Source organism: Arachis hypogaea, chromosome 12 (assembly GCF_003086295.3).
Source record: "Arachis hypogaea cultivar Tifrunner chromosome 12, arahy.Tifrunner.gnm2.J5K5, whole genome shotgun sequence".
Classification (NCBI taxonomy): domain Eukaryota; kingdom Viridiplantae; phylum Streptophyta; class Magnoliopsida; order Fabales; family Fabaceae; genus Arachis; species Arachis hypogaea.
In genome coordinates, this window is record NC_092047.1 from 13724856 (window position 1) to 13738708 (window position 13853).

The window sequence follows — 13853 nt, forward strand, 5'->3', positions numbered from 1 at the left end:
ATAAGTTTATAACATAATTGATCAAACGTAAAACATAATTCAAAGCACTAAATTCGAATATCTTTAAAAAAATATATCTAATAAAAAAAGCACTGAACCTACCGGGGAGGTCCGTTCCCGCCTTGTCAAAGTACGCGGTTTAAGCAGTGTTGGTTAGGCGAACTTTCAAAGTGTGGCGGTATTAATTTTTTAGTCCGATCCATATTTTTTGGCGAATTACGCGGATCGGTCCGGCGGATTTAGGCCCATTTGCCATCTCTATATAAACTACAAATAAATTTGTTATGATAAATATCTAAGTTGTTAGAATTTGAAATACTTTGTGTAATTTAAACAACTGATAAATAAATTAGATTTGATATTTAGGTTTACCCTATAATTACTTTTTTTTGGTAAAATCAAAGTATTTATTATTGTGAATTTCTTAATAGTGTTTGCTAAAAGGTTTTGAGAATGACAGGTTTTTTTAGAAATAAAGAATGAAATAAATAATAGTAACTATTGTTATTATATTTGAGTAGAAAGGAATATTAAATAAATAACCTCTTTTTTAAATTAAAAATAAATTTAAAAGCTGACAATAAAAAAAATACTCTCATATTTAGGCATGTAATCAACTACTATTGTAATTGCTTTTAGTTATGAGTATAACTATTGTATGAATATAATAAACATTTTAATGTGATTGGCTCATAACAGTTTTAACCAAATTTTCATTTAAGTATTTATAATCGGATTTTTTATTTAAATAAATAAAATAAATATAATAATTATCGAAATAAATAATTTAAAAAATATTTATCGTTTTACATTCTCAAGTCATATCTCGTTTACAGTGTCTATCTCGTTTACTGCCGTCTAGGTTGTAATTCTCTTCACCCGTGTCAGGAAACGGAGTCCTCTCATACATGGCGTCCAGATCCAGACTCTGATAGTGAGTTGGCACTGCCGATAACAGAAAATTAGGTGAGGTGGAGGCAGGACATGGCGCGCCGCAGTCTGTACAGGTGTATCCGGAACACACTCATCTTCATCCCCACCATCGGACAAGTCGTTGTCCGTACTGTCCGCCACGTAATCCTCGTCCGACTGCTCCTCGCCCTCCTTTGCTTCATCCACTGGAATGGCGACATGAATGGGCGGTGGTGCGAGAGGTCGGTCGTCCTGTACATAGGTCAAGTGTACAGAACTCTCATCACCATTGTGTCCCACCTCCGCGGAAAGCTCCATTACCTGCTCCACCATAATCCTCCCATGGATGTCGAACATCAGTCGCACATGCTCGTCCCCTTGAAGTCGGAATAGTCAAAACCGGAAGACTCCATTACCCATGGGTGCCAGCAACCTATACGCCACCTTCTAATTTCCTCGCTTGTGTACCACCGAGATTGCTCAATATCAAACTCTTCAAATCCGACAACGTCTCCACACGCTGAGTGCGAAACAATATCGGATCCTCACACTCAAATGTCATCCCGTTGTCGCCATTTCTCATACGACAATTGGGATAAACAAGCACAACTATGTATGGATTATTATTACTGGCCATATTGCCTTGTATTCATGAGAAATATGAGACACAAAAAGGATAGAAAAAATTTGTGAAGAATATCAAGAGTTACACATCCTTTTATAGCTGCTTCGATTGTCTTATATGTATCTCGTTTATACTGTAAACGAGATGAACAATTCACATATCTCGTTTATAGTGTAAAAGAGATAGACACGTTGCAGTTGACGTGTCATATCTCGTTTACACATGCATTGTCATCTCGTTTACACTATAAACGAGATATGACTTGAGAATGCAAAACGATAAATATTTTTTAAATTATTTATTTCGGTAATTATTATATTTATTTTATTTATTTAAATAAAAAATTCCTTTATAATCTACATATTCATATAAAATTCAATTTGGTTCTTCACAATAGATTTTCATCTTTAAATCGATAATTTTTATTTCACTTGAAGTTTCTAAAACTAAAAAATTTAGATATAAAAGTGGGATGAATGATGTACTTTAACATTGTAATTTTTGGTATTTTTTAAAACTGTAGAAGGTACACAAATCAGACCCTCCGATTTATGTTTAAAAAATTAAAAAAATTTGGGTACAAAAATCGGAGGATCCGAGTACAAAAATCAGAAGGTCCGATTTTATACCCAAAAATTGGATGGTCCAATTTCTGTATTTCTTAAAAATCGGATGATCTGACTTCTACTCCCTAAATTAAATCATCCCACATTTTAAAAAAAATCACAGCAGTTTACAATTCAAAAAAATATCATTGTTAATCCAATTTTAAAAATAAAAAAATGAAGTTTCTAATCATGCAAATTATGAGAAAAAAAAGTTTCTCAAAATTTAAAGTGAAAAATGCATACATCTAAAATATTAAAAGATAAATATTAAAATAATTCCAGAATTCAATAGGGGATCCCGGCCCATTATCCCCCCTCCCTCCTCCTCTTCTTTTGCATCCCTTAGTTTATTACAATAATGCTCGATTATTTTATACATAAATTACTAAGTATATATCTAAGATAGTGTCTAAATTATTAGTTAAAAAATATTTCTTTTTTTTCGATAAATAAGTATTGGATTCCAAAATACAGGGAAAAAAAAGGCTTTTTTTATTTATATACGCATGAAAAAAATATTATTTTTCATAATACGTATACTTCAAAAGTATTTTTGAAATGTGGATGGTCATTTCATGCCAAGCATTCACGAAATGAAATTAGCCTCAATTTTAAAGAAGGTGCACACGAGATGAGTGAGGAGTACTGTGTGTTTTAGAGAACCCATTCCAAAGGAAGTAGGCACGAAATGGAGCAATCTGTAACTGACACACGCAAAATGGGGACTTTAATGGAGTTGAACACGAAATAGACCACTCCTGGACTTCAATACAGCTAAACACGAAATGGCCACTCATATATAGGTGATGGGTCATACATTATTCAGCTGTGTGCATAACTCATTCTACAGTTAATGTTCAATATTAAATCAATTGAATTTCTTACTCCATATATGTAATAAAATGTCATGATGATTATAAAGTTAAAATTTTCCAACATTATACCAATTTGATGAGCTTTATTATGATTATCCCTATTATTATATCGCACATTCTCATGCTCTTAATGGATAACATTATAAAATATTATATAAATTTAATTTTGGATCATTTATATAAATAAAATAAATAAAGCTCAAAATTATACATACTTCTATTTAAATCGAATCAACTTAATTCAATTTATACAATATATAATTTTAAAAGTAATTAAAATATTATATCAATTAAATTATTATTTAATTTGTAAAATTAAGTATAGAACAAACATTTTGATAATATTATAGGTTACTTCTAACTTTGAAAAATCCAAATTTTAATTCATATGCTATTTTGAAGAGCTATACTTTATATTAACTTTTTCAACATCAAAAGTCTCATTTATGACTCTTTAGATGCTAATGAGTCAAAGAATAATTTTTAATAAATTTTTAAAAATTATTTATTGTTTCATTTTAAATTTATAAATTCGTAAAAATGTAGATTTTTAGAATTTGAAGTAAAATACAAATTTTGAATTTATATTTTTATTTATTTTGATTTTTTTATATTTTATTTGAATCTAAATTCGAGTATTTTTATTGATATTTATATTTTAAAATTAATGAAGAATAAATCATTTATACAAGTAGTAAATCATTTTGTGTTCAGCTCCATTGAAGTCCCCATTTCGCGTGTGTCAGTCACAGATTGTTCCATTTCGTGGTTGGTATACATGAGTTGTTCCATTTCATGCTTGCCTCCCTTGAAATGGGTTCTCTGACGCGCACAGTACTCCTCACCCATTTCGTGTACACCTCCCTTAAAATGGAGGCTAATTCCATTTCGTGAATACTTAGCATGAAATGACCATGCGCATCATGAACACTTTTGAGGCATGAGCATTATGGAAAATAATGTTTTTTCCATGCGTATATAAATAAAAAAGTCAGGGAAAAAACCCAAACAAAACAATTAAGTGAATTAACTAAGCCAACTAAATGTATATATACCACTTTTTCATATTTTTGTTTTTTCGTTGTATAGAGTATTTTTTGGTTCAATACATCAAAGATTAAACTCTATTTAAGAGTCTATTATTGGTCAATAAATTATTGTATGTACAAGATAAGATTCAAACTTTTGATATTAACTTAAACAAACAAATAAATTGATTATTTGACCAACCCAAATTGATTATATTCTATTCTTACTAAAATAACAAAATTGTAGTAAAACAAATGCCTATACAGCCCAATTCATAGTTTAGGTGGGCATGAAAAATAAGTGCATATATCATATATAAGATTCTAATTATAAATCTTAGAAATTTGTGTAATAGAAGAGTACTTTTTTTAATTAACATTTTTATACGTGATTTAAATATTCGTTATATGAAGAGTTTAAATTTTATTTAAAAATTATTAATTTATAATTTTAAAATATTCAATTTAATTTGATATATTTTAATTTTGTTTATTTAGTTATTATATTAGACTTTATATTAGTGGCTTAAGATTTTTTGGTTGATTTACTTCTTTAATTTTTGGTCTTCTTGGCATTTTTTTTTAATTCAGTCCAAGATTTGTTGTGGTCCAACAATGATGATGCAGAAAGAAGTGGTGGGGTTGAGTGTGTGTTGAAGAGAGGGAGACGAGAGTGAAAGGGATACTGCTGAATCCGGGAGGGGGGAACATTGGTCTTTTGTACCAAGGGAGTCACGGGCCAACCAAGGGAGGCTTGCATGCGTGACGCGTGGACAGGGAACACAAATCGGACCCACCGATTTGTGCACCATCCGCGTCCTAAAATCGGTGCCTACGATTTCCTTCCTACCACTCGGTGCCACCGATTTCTGCTACCCAGCCATCACAAATCCGTGAAACACCAATAACCCCCATCTCACTGCTATACTCCATCAACGGATTCATATCAAAATTAAAAATCTCCTCTATTTAATTATTCCACAAAAAGTGAGTATTTGCGAATATCCATAAATATTATATTTAAAAAATTTAAAAAAATAAAAAAAACATAACATAATAAGTGAATTTAATGCAATTCAACACAATTAAATATGAAGCTAACACAATTTAACATAATCTAACTTATACACTAAAAATATATAACATATTTATTATAAAAAATAATAATTTTAAAAAAATAACATAAAAATATTTGTTTAATATAATAAAATAACATAATTTTTTATGATACTTTAATAATTTTACGTTCGCAAAGACTTGACGGATCTCTGTGAAACGAATACTTATACTTCCGTCTTTATTCCTATTTATTTGCGGGAGCAAGTTCATGTGCTTATAAATATTTGACAGGTCTTCATTTAATCTGTAGTCGCAATTAATCATGTAAATATTCATTTTGGAGAATTTTTTTCACCATCTTTATTCTTGAATATTGGCTTTTTGGCTTGTCCACGCGAAATAAGACAACAACACAAGCTAAAGATGATGAGGGGACCAAAGGAAAAAAAAAAAGAGACAAAGTTAAATACCAAAGTAAGAGAAGAACAGTCATAGCTATACCTTGTGTTACGCATTTATGCTTATATGGCCTCGATTTTTGGTTACTTGCAATATGTTGATTTTATTATTTTGCCAACATCTTTTATTATTAAATATTCCATCCATGAGCGGTGCATTTTAAAGGAAAAAAGATAAGTAAGTCTCTAACTAATTTTGACAAATAAATTTCTCACAAGTTTTAATTATAAATACATCTCTGACATTTGTAAACGACGAATAGTATATCCTTCCATCTATTTGTCTCTCCTAAAGTAAATGGAAATGGTTGAGCTGGCACTCACGTGTCCATAACGGAGCTATGTGTCTGTTACGGTGTTAAAGTGTAATCTCCCCAGAAAAAATAGAGGACAACTAGATCCTTGTACTCCTAAAATGGTGTCGTTTTGAGAGCTGTCTTAAATCTTCAAATTCTTGTTAGACTCCATTGCAGTGCTGTTCATCAAGTTCAAAGATAAGCCCCTTTTCAATTCAACCTTAACACATAAATAACATTGTCATTGTTATACTAAACCAGAACCCCCTTTATAAAAACTTAATCTTTAGCTGTTTTCTCGTAATTCAAGCGCTAAAATATTCAACTTTTTTACATCTATTCCATGGAATCAGATCCTCGCATTTTTCAAGAAGGGAGCTTCTCTCAAAAGACCAATCATTTATTTCTCTCACTGAAAATCCCATCGACGACTGCTGGCGATGCGACCTAAACTGGTTAATAAATCGGCAGAAGCTCACCGATTGTGGCATCGGCTTTGGATGCAACGCAATGGGCAGAAAGGCAGCCAGATCTACTAATGAAATAGGGGTGGTGAAACCAAGGCTTTCAATCCCTTTCCATGGGTAAATCGGCTATGGTGCCCCAGAGTGGGTAAGAGCGGGTCGAGTCCGTATCGCTACGGAACAACAGTTGCGTTCACCCTTGGAATGTGGAACACCTTTGAGGGAAAATCCTTTCCTGAAGTTGAACAAGATTTCAACAACTACAAGACAGTGGACGGCTGTAGCACCAATGTCCACGTCACCGATCACGGCTACATCACGCCCCAATACGCCTTGAATGTGATCATCCACAATATCCACGTCCACTATTGCAAGCCCTCCGGCAACACCAACATAAGAGCCTCTTCGACCCACATGGGGTGGTAGGGAGTCTCTGACGGTGATAGAATCTCCATCTTCGGGTAATGCAAGATCTGGATTTTGACTAGAATTTGAAGATTTAAGATAGCTCTCAAAATGGCGCTGTTTTGGAAGCATAAGAACCTAGTTGTCCTCTAAGTTTTTTTGAGAGATTATATTTTAGCATCGTAACAGACACATAGTTCCGTTATGAACATGTGGGCACTAGCTCAGTCATCTCTGTTTGCTTTAGGAGAGGCAAATGGACGAAAGAACGTATCTGTTCGTCGTTGGCAAACATCAAAGATACATTTATAATTAAAATTTGTGAGGAACCGATATTTATCAGAATTTTAAAAGGTCAGGACATATTTGTCCTCTTTTCCATTTTAAAAATAAATGCAATCCTATGTTTTAAATTAGAAAATTTTTAAATAAAATAAAATTCTATCTGTCTTTATTAATTATATCCATTATAAAAAAATTGTGTGAGTTTTAGTAACTGCTTAGGTGTATTTATATTCAAAAAATATGTTCTATTTTTATTTTTGTTTTTATTTATTAAAAATTAGTTTTCATTTTCATATTTTAAAATGTGGAAAAATATGATTTTTTTTTTATTATTATGATATCTTCATTTCGATAGGTCAAGGACTAAAGTATCTTAGTTCTATTTAAAGATTTGTTGCTAGTCAATAAATTACTGGATACACAAAGCAAAATTCAAATCTCGACACTTATTTAAGTAGACAAGCGAGCTAACTACTTCATCCACCTGAGTTGATTAAAACATGATTGGTAATTATTCTATATTTTTTGCTTTTGGTTTATCACTTTTCAAATTGATGAAAACTTTGTTTTGCTAATGGTCTGCGAAACAAACAAGATCTAAAAAAACAAGTTGGTGTTATTAATATTAGGTAATTTATACTGATAAATTGAATGAGGATTAAAATTACACAAATATCCTAAACTGAATTTAGTTACATGCATGACTTCTTTGACTTTATGTAAATCAAATCAAATAAATTTGATTTACACTTTTTCAATGCAAATCAAATTAATTGGATTCGATTTACACTATGTTAGAAGCACATGGCAAATCAAAACATTAAATTCAATTTATAGAATATTGGTAGCACATGGTAAATTGAATCCATTGAAATCGATTTACCCTAGATAGATAGTCCATAATAAATCAAATCCATTGAACTCGATTTACAAGAGAGATGCCCAAGGTAAATCGAATTAAATAGATTCGAATTACAAGGAAACACTACCAACATAATCGAAACCTGATTTGATTTAGTGTTGGTATACTCTATATAAGGATTCGAATTATCTCAATACAATTTACAGCCACATTTCACTCCTCCCACCATACCCCACGCAAGAGAAAATTCTCAGACCACAAAAGATCTTATAAAATTTATCATCTAAGATATACTTTAATAAATATTACTTTAATTATATAAAGTGTAAAATATGACATTTACCAGTAGTTCAGATTCTGTCGAAGTGTTACACGAAGACTCCATAGACACCCAACAGAGAATTACTTGCATCGACAATGGTATTTCAGTCTATCCGACTCTACAATCTTGTATTCAGCATTTTTTCGAACAACTTCGCTAGGGAGACAATAGAAAATCTAAACAATGTGAATAATGGGCTACTGATTTAGTCCAATACATATAAAAAATAAAAAACACTTCATAAATTACCTAAATAAAAAAATCACTTAATTATTCCACAAAAATAATAATCTCAAACCCTAATTTACCAAAGCATTTCACTCTAATACCCTCTTCTTTTTCAACCTGGTGCCACCCCTACCTTCATCAATAATCATCCCATTTTACCGTCGTTGGTTGGCTTGCCACACGCTGCCACCAGCGTTACTCACCCCTATAGAAAATAACCATCCATTTAAGGATAAAAATAAAAATCCACATACCTAATGAATTGAATATCCAACATATTTTAATTATATATAATGAAACCTAATCTAATCAAAATAATCATCCACATAAGAATTAAAATAACCATCCGCATATCTACTAAAATGACTATCCTAAACTGGCCATTGAAGTAGAAGAAGAAAGAGATGAACGAATAGAAGAAACAACCATAATCAAGCTCCCTTCACTCCACGCCCACGCGCCACCTCCGTTATGGGACTTGCTATGCAGCGTGCAGCTACAATTGCGGCGGTAAGGCCGGCGCTCCACGCAGTGGTCTCCCATTCCAGACAACTGGAGGTGCCTTGAATGTGTTAGCCCACTCAATGATATTGATAAAATACTAGATTGTGAGATGCACCCTACTGTAGCTGCTAATGATGATGCCACAAATTTAGGATCAAAGCAAATATTTGTGAAACAATACCTTGTTAAGTGAAAGGGACTCTCGTACTTGCACTGCACATGGATTCCAGAGAAAGAGTTCGTGAAAGCTTTCAAGGCTTATCCTAATTTAAAGACTAAAGTGAATATCCACCCGAAGATCGCCTGACAAAGACCATCTGCTGTAGCGTCGGAGGCCATGCCAAACAGCACCCAAATCAGAAAGAAAAAATATATATTGTATTTCGCACTGTCTTCCTTCCAACGTGGGTGGATCAATCTCCATGCAGAGTTCATTGGTCTTTGCTACGGAGGGAGGCTGCGGCGACGTCGGTGTGGCCGGTGGGTGCAGCTGCACGAGGTGAGGACCAGACAATGATGACGATGAGGACGTGTATTGGAGGTTATGGTGAGATTAGGAATAAGTAGTGTGAATGCGTTTAAATGATAATCCTAACTTTTCAAATTTTAAAATATTAAATAATTAATTAATGATATAATTTTTTAGGTTTAATTACTCCGCAGGTCCCTATAGTTTTACCGAATTTTCAATTAGGTCCCTATACTTTTTTTCTTTTCAATTGGGTTCTTGTACGTTAATTTTTTTTTTCAATTAAGTCCCTGTTAACGTTAAACGTTAAAAAAATGTTAGTGAATTGTGAAATTACTTGTATACCCTTAGGGACCCAATTGAAAAGGAAAAAAAATATAGGGACCTAATTGAAAATTCGGTGAAAGTATAAATATTCAATGAAAGATATTCCTATAATCCCTATTTAATGATTTTACGACATGAAAGATATTCCTATAGTCCTTTTTATTTTGTCACTATCATTCTTTTACTTATTTATATACAAATTATACAAAAAATACCTTCTTCTTTTTTTTTACAATTAAAATACCTTATCTTAAGAACATATAACGAAAAGGAAGGGATAAAATGAAACAGAAATAATAGTAATCAGTATATGTAAAATTCAATTTCCATCATTCAAGTATTCATTATGATCATGTAACATTTTACATTTGTGTAGGAATATAGTTTGTGTCTTTATCATATCATGGTACACCATAGAAAATCACAAGACTATGTAATTTGTATTTTTGAAATTTGAAATCTAAAAACGAAAACCATAGAAAATGTAGTTTTCAATGCAATACAGATAATATAGAAATCAGTTCTTGTATTGCAGCCTCCCACACTCTGAACTAGTATAAAATTAATAATAACATTGATAACGGCCAATTTCCAAGCCGAAAAAGATTCTGAAAGAGCAAACTTGAGTTCATCAGGTGTCCCAACAAGATAGTCTTTTTCACCAAAAACTTCAATAAAAGCATGGCATCCTGCTTTCGAAACAAAAGAAGTCGGAGTAAAATCATCTTTGTGAGATCCATTCATCTCTTTGGGGTTCTTCGGACACTTCCATATACACCTCCATATACCCATCACTAAAAATAAGAAATGCATAACTATATTTAACACATTTCTATTCGCAGCTTTTACATGTAACACCTATATAACATATAATCTCAGATATACAACATTTCAATCAACCATAGATGTATTGAAACCATTATGATAAAAAAAAACAATGAATAATCTTACCTCAATGAAGTTAACAATGGCATTCAAGTTAGATCCCAGAGCTGACAGCGCTTCTAAAACCATTACATTGTACCTGGGGAGAAGATAAACAAAAGCAACCAAGTCTTGGAACAATTCAAAAGTAACAAAATATCTTTTTTATCTTATTGAGGCATACAACAGTTTTAACCACAACTACAATCCTAATCCACATCATTTGATTGCAATAATCCATATAGAATTAGTGACATTAATTCGCATACCCAAGAGGACTCTTGGCATCTTCATCATTTTGAGAGGAATCACCAACAGCAACAGAAAAATCAGGTTGATGAATCATAGTGGTGACAAGAATAGTATCTTCCCCAAAAACAACAATGGCATTATCAGCAGCAACTGGGGTAGCACCAGCAGGGAAATTACCACAAAAGAAGAAAAATTAAAAACCCTAAACCCTTGATTCAGTTTTTTCACGCTCAAATTTCACCATTTATCCAAAAAATGGAATACACGAAAGAGAATTAGGCACATTACAATAAAATTTAAAACTTAAAGACACGAAATTGAAAAGGCTACTTAAGAGAATTTTGTAACGTGAAGTGAGAAAGGGTGCGAATTGGGGATCTTTGAGAATGTTCTTCCACTTTCCTTCCCCCAAATATTCTAGCACATGTCCTATATCATGAAACTTGCAACCATGATATATGTCTATGGTAAAATCTGAATCCCCATCACTACATTAAAAAAAAAGAGAAACAGAATCCTAATAAAACGACATCATCACAGCAACAATAATCAACAATCAAGAATAAACCAAATTCATCATAAGCAAAATTAATTTATATGTCAATTCACCAATTAACAAAATCTCTGTACATAAATATCTATATTGTAAACCCTAAATAAACCATTATATCAAAACAATCCAAAAATCAATTCAACAAATAGATACTCAACCAATGCCATATTTAAAAAAAAAAAATTAGCATAAACATCAAGTTTTAAAGCTGAAAAAGAGGCTTTTTTGTCACCTGTTTACAGACAGTTCGAGTACAGGGAGACCGAGCAGAAGCACAATGCGAGGATGGGAGGCCAGGTGCTATGAGGCTCGGCTCCATGCGGCGCAGTGGCGTCAGGCGAGCCGAAGCACCGCGAGGGACGGCGACGGCTTGGACGGGCAAACGACGCAGAAGACCTCCGAACATAACAAAGCAGAGCAGACCAGCACAGAGAAGGAGGCGACGGACAGCAGACCACCAAGCGTTTGTTGCAGATGACGCAGAGACGGATGATGACGATGGACCGACGCAGGAGACGGCAGTGGACACGATCTCTAGAGAGCAACTTAGGGTTCTTTTTTCCTTTGGGATAAAATGTAAAGGGTGTTTTCGGTATTTTGGAAAAATTAATATTTGTTCAGCTAGCTACTCCAACCAAATGACAGGAATATTCGTTTTTTTACCAAGAATATTCTGTTATCATAAACGTTATTCTCACGACAGGGACTTAATTGAAAAAAAAATAACATATAGGGACCCAATTGAAAAGACAAAAAAGTATAGGGACCTAATTGAAAATTCGGTGAAACTATAAGGACCTGCAGAGTAATTAAACCAATTTTTTATTTTAATTTTACCTTTCTTTTTTAATCCATTATCCATGTTGTTTACAATTATTATTGTTTTCCTATACTTTCTTTTCTTTGAATCTTGTAATTCTTCACTACCATTAGAACAACATCTCTATTCCAAAATATGTGGCCTACTCGAAATTTCACACCACCATCTATGTTGTAATCTTTCCTGTCACCAAGATTGAAAAGGTCCTCTAATTGCATCGCATCTAAATTAAGAGTGTGATAATGGCTTAGATTTTCTGATAATTGTGGAATAGCCAACGAGGAAGGAAGAAGAAACTGAGCAACTCCACAAGGTGGGGTATCCAGCACATACTCCTTAGATGACTCACTCTTGTTGGACGACTCGGCATCTATATGCTACTCGGCCAACTTTCTTTAAATCAAATAGTACTCAAATATGTCAACTTTTTTCAAACCGAATTGTACTCAAATATCACTTCTTTGTATGAGAAACAAGGAGAGGAAAAATACATAGAATCATAGTTATCAAATTCGGACCGGTTTACCATATTCTAAACCGGTCCGAGTTAAGCTTCCAACCACTTCTACTATCGGCCCGGACAAAATCGATTTAACTCGATGGGACACGCGCCTCCACAGTGCACCAACGATATGCTGGATCATGGTAGGAGATAGCCTTTTATATTAATCCAAAAAATACATTCTACATTATTTGAACTTGAGACCTTCACTATTGTAAAAGGCTAGTCATCTGCTACTGGACCAACAAATTCTTTACAATATGCTAGGCTAATAATTACATATATAACTAAAAAATGTCTTCCGTTAACATCAACTTACTCATCATACACTACAAAAAACATGGGAATTACCAACGGGAAGGTACCCACGAACGATAAACTGTGGCAAAGTTCAATGACTGTGGTATCCAGTTGCAACGTATTGTATCTCTGCGGTCAAATTTTATGGAGTTTTCCGACGTTCTTATTTGTCGGTGGCCAATTTGAGATGGGTTTTCTCATTTGCCACAGACCCAATGATCACCGTGACAAAATGGAATGATGTTCACTTCCAATTCTGCACTTAATTTGGTGTTTCTCTCCAACCCTTTCAAAATATTTTTACGCAGTTCATATTTTTCTTAAATTTAAACCGTAATTAACCTCAAATAAATACTAGGGTGCAAGTTTTTTTTTTCAGTTTCCTAATAATTGGTTTCTTCTTCCTCCTTCCCAGTGCTGCCATTGAGAATTAATAAGGTATGTTAATTATTTAATTTTAGATGCGATTCATGATTGCTAAAGTTGTTAATTTTCGCTTCTTGATTAAATAGTAATTTCTCAGTGTGGTTATGTTGTTTATTAGCGGTATAAAAATTAGATGCGGATCATGACTTGCAATTTCACTCTTTCTTTCATTTTTACCATGCACATTTTTTTATCGATGTTCTTTCTTGCCAAATGCAATTTATTCTTTCTTATTTATTTATTGTGGTTATGTTTGTTTTTATTACCCTTTTATTCTTTACTATTTTGTTTATGGTGGAGTTAAATTTTGATTCTGTTTGAGATGCATACCTGAGAGTACAGATACAAT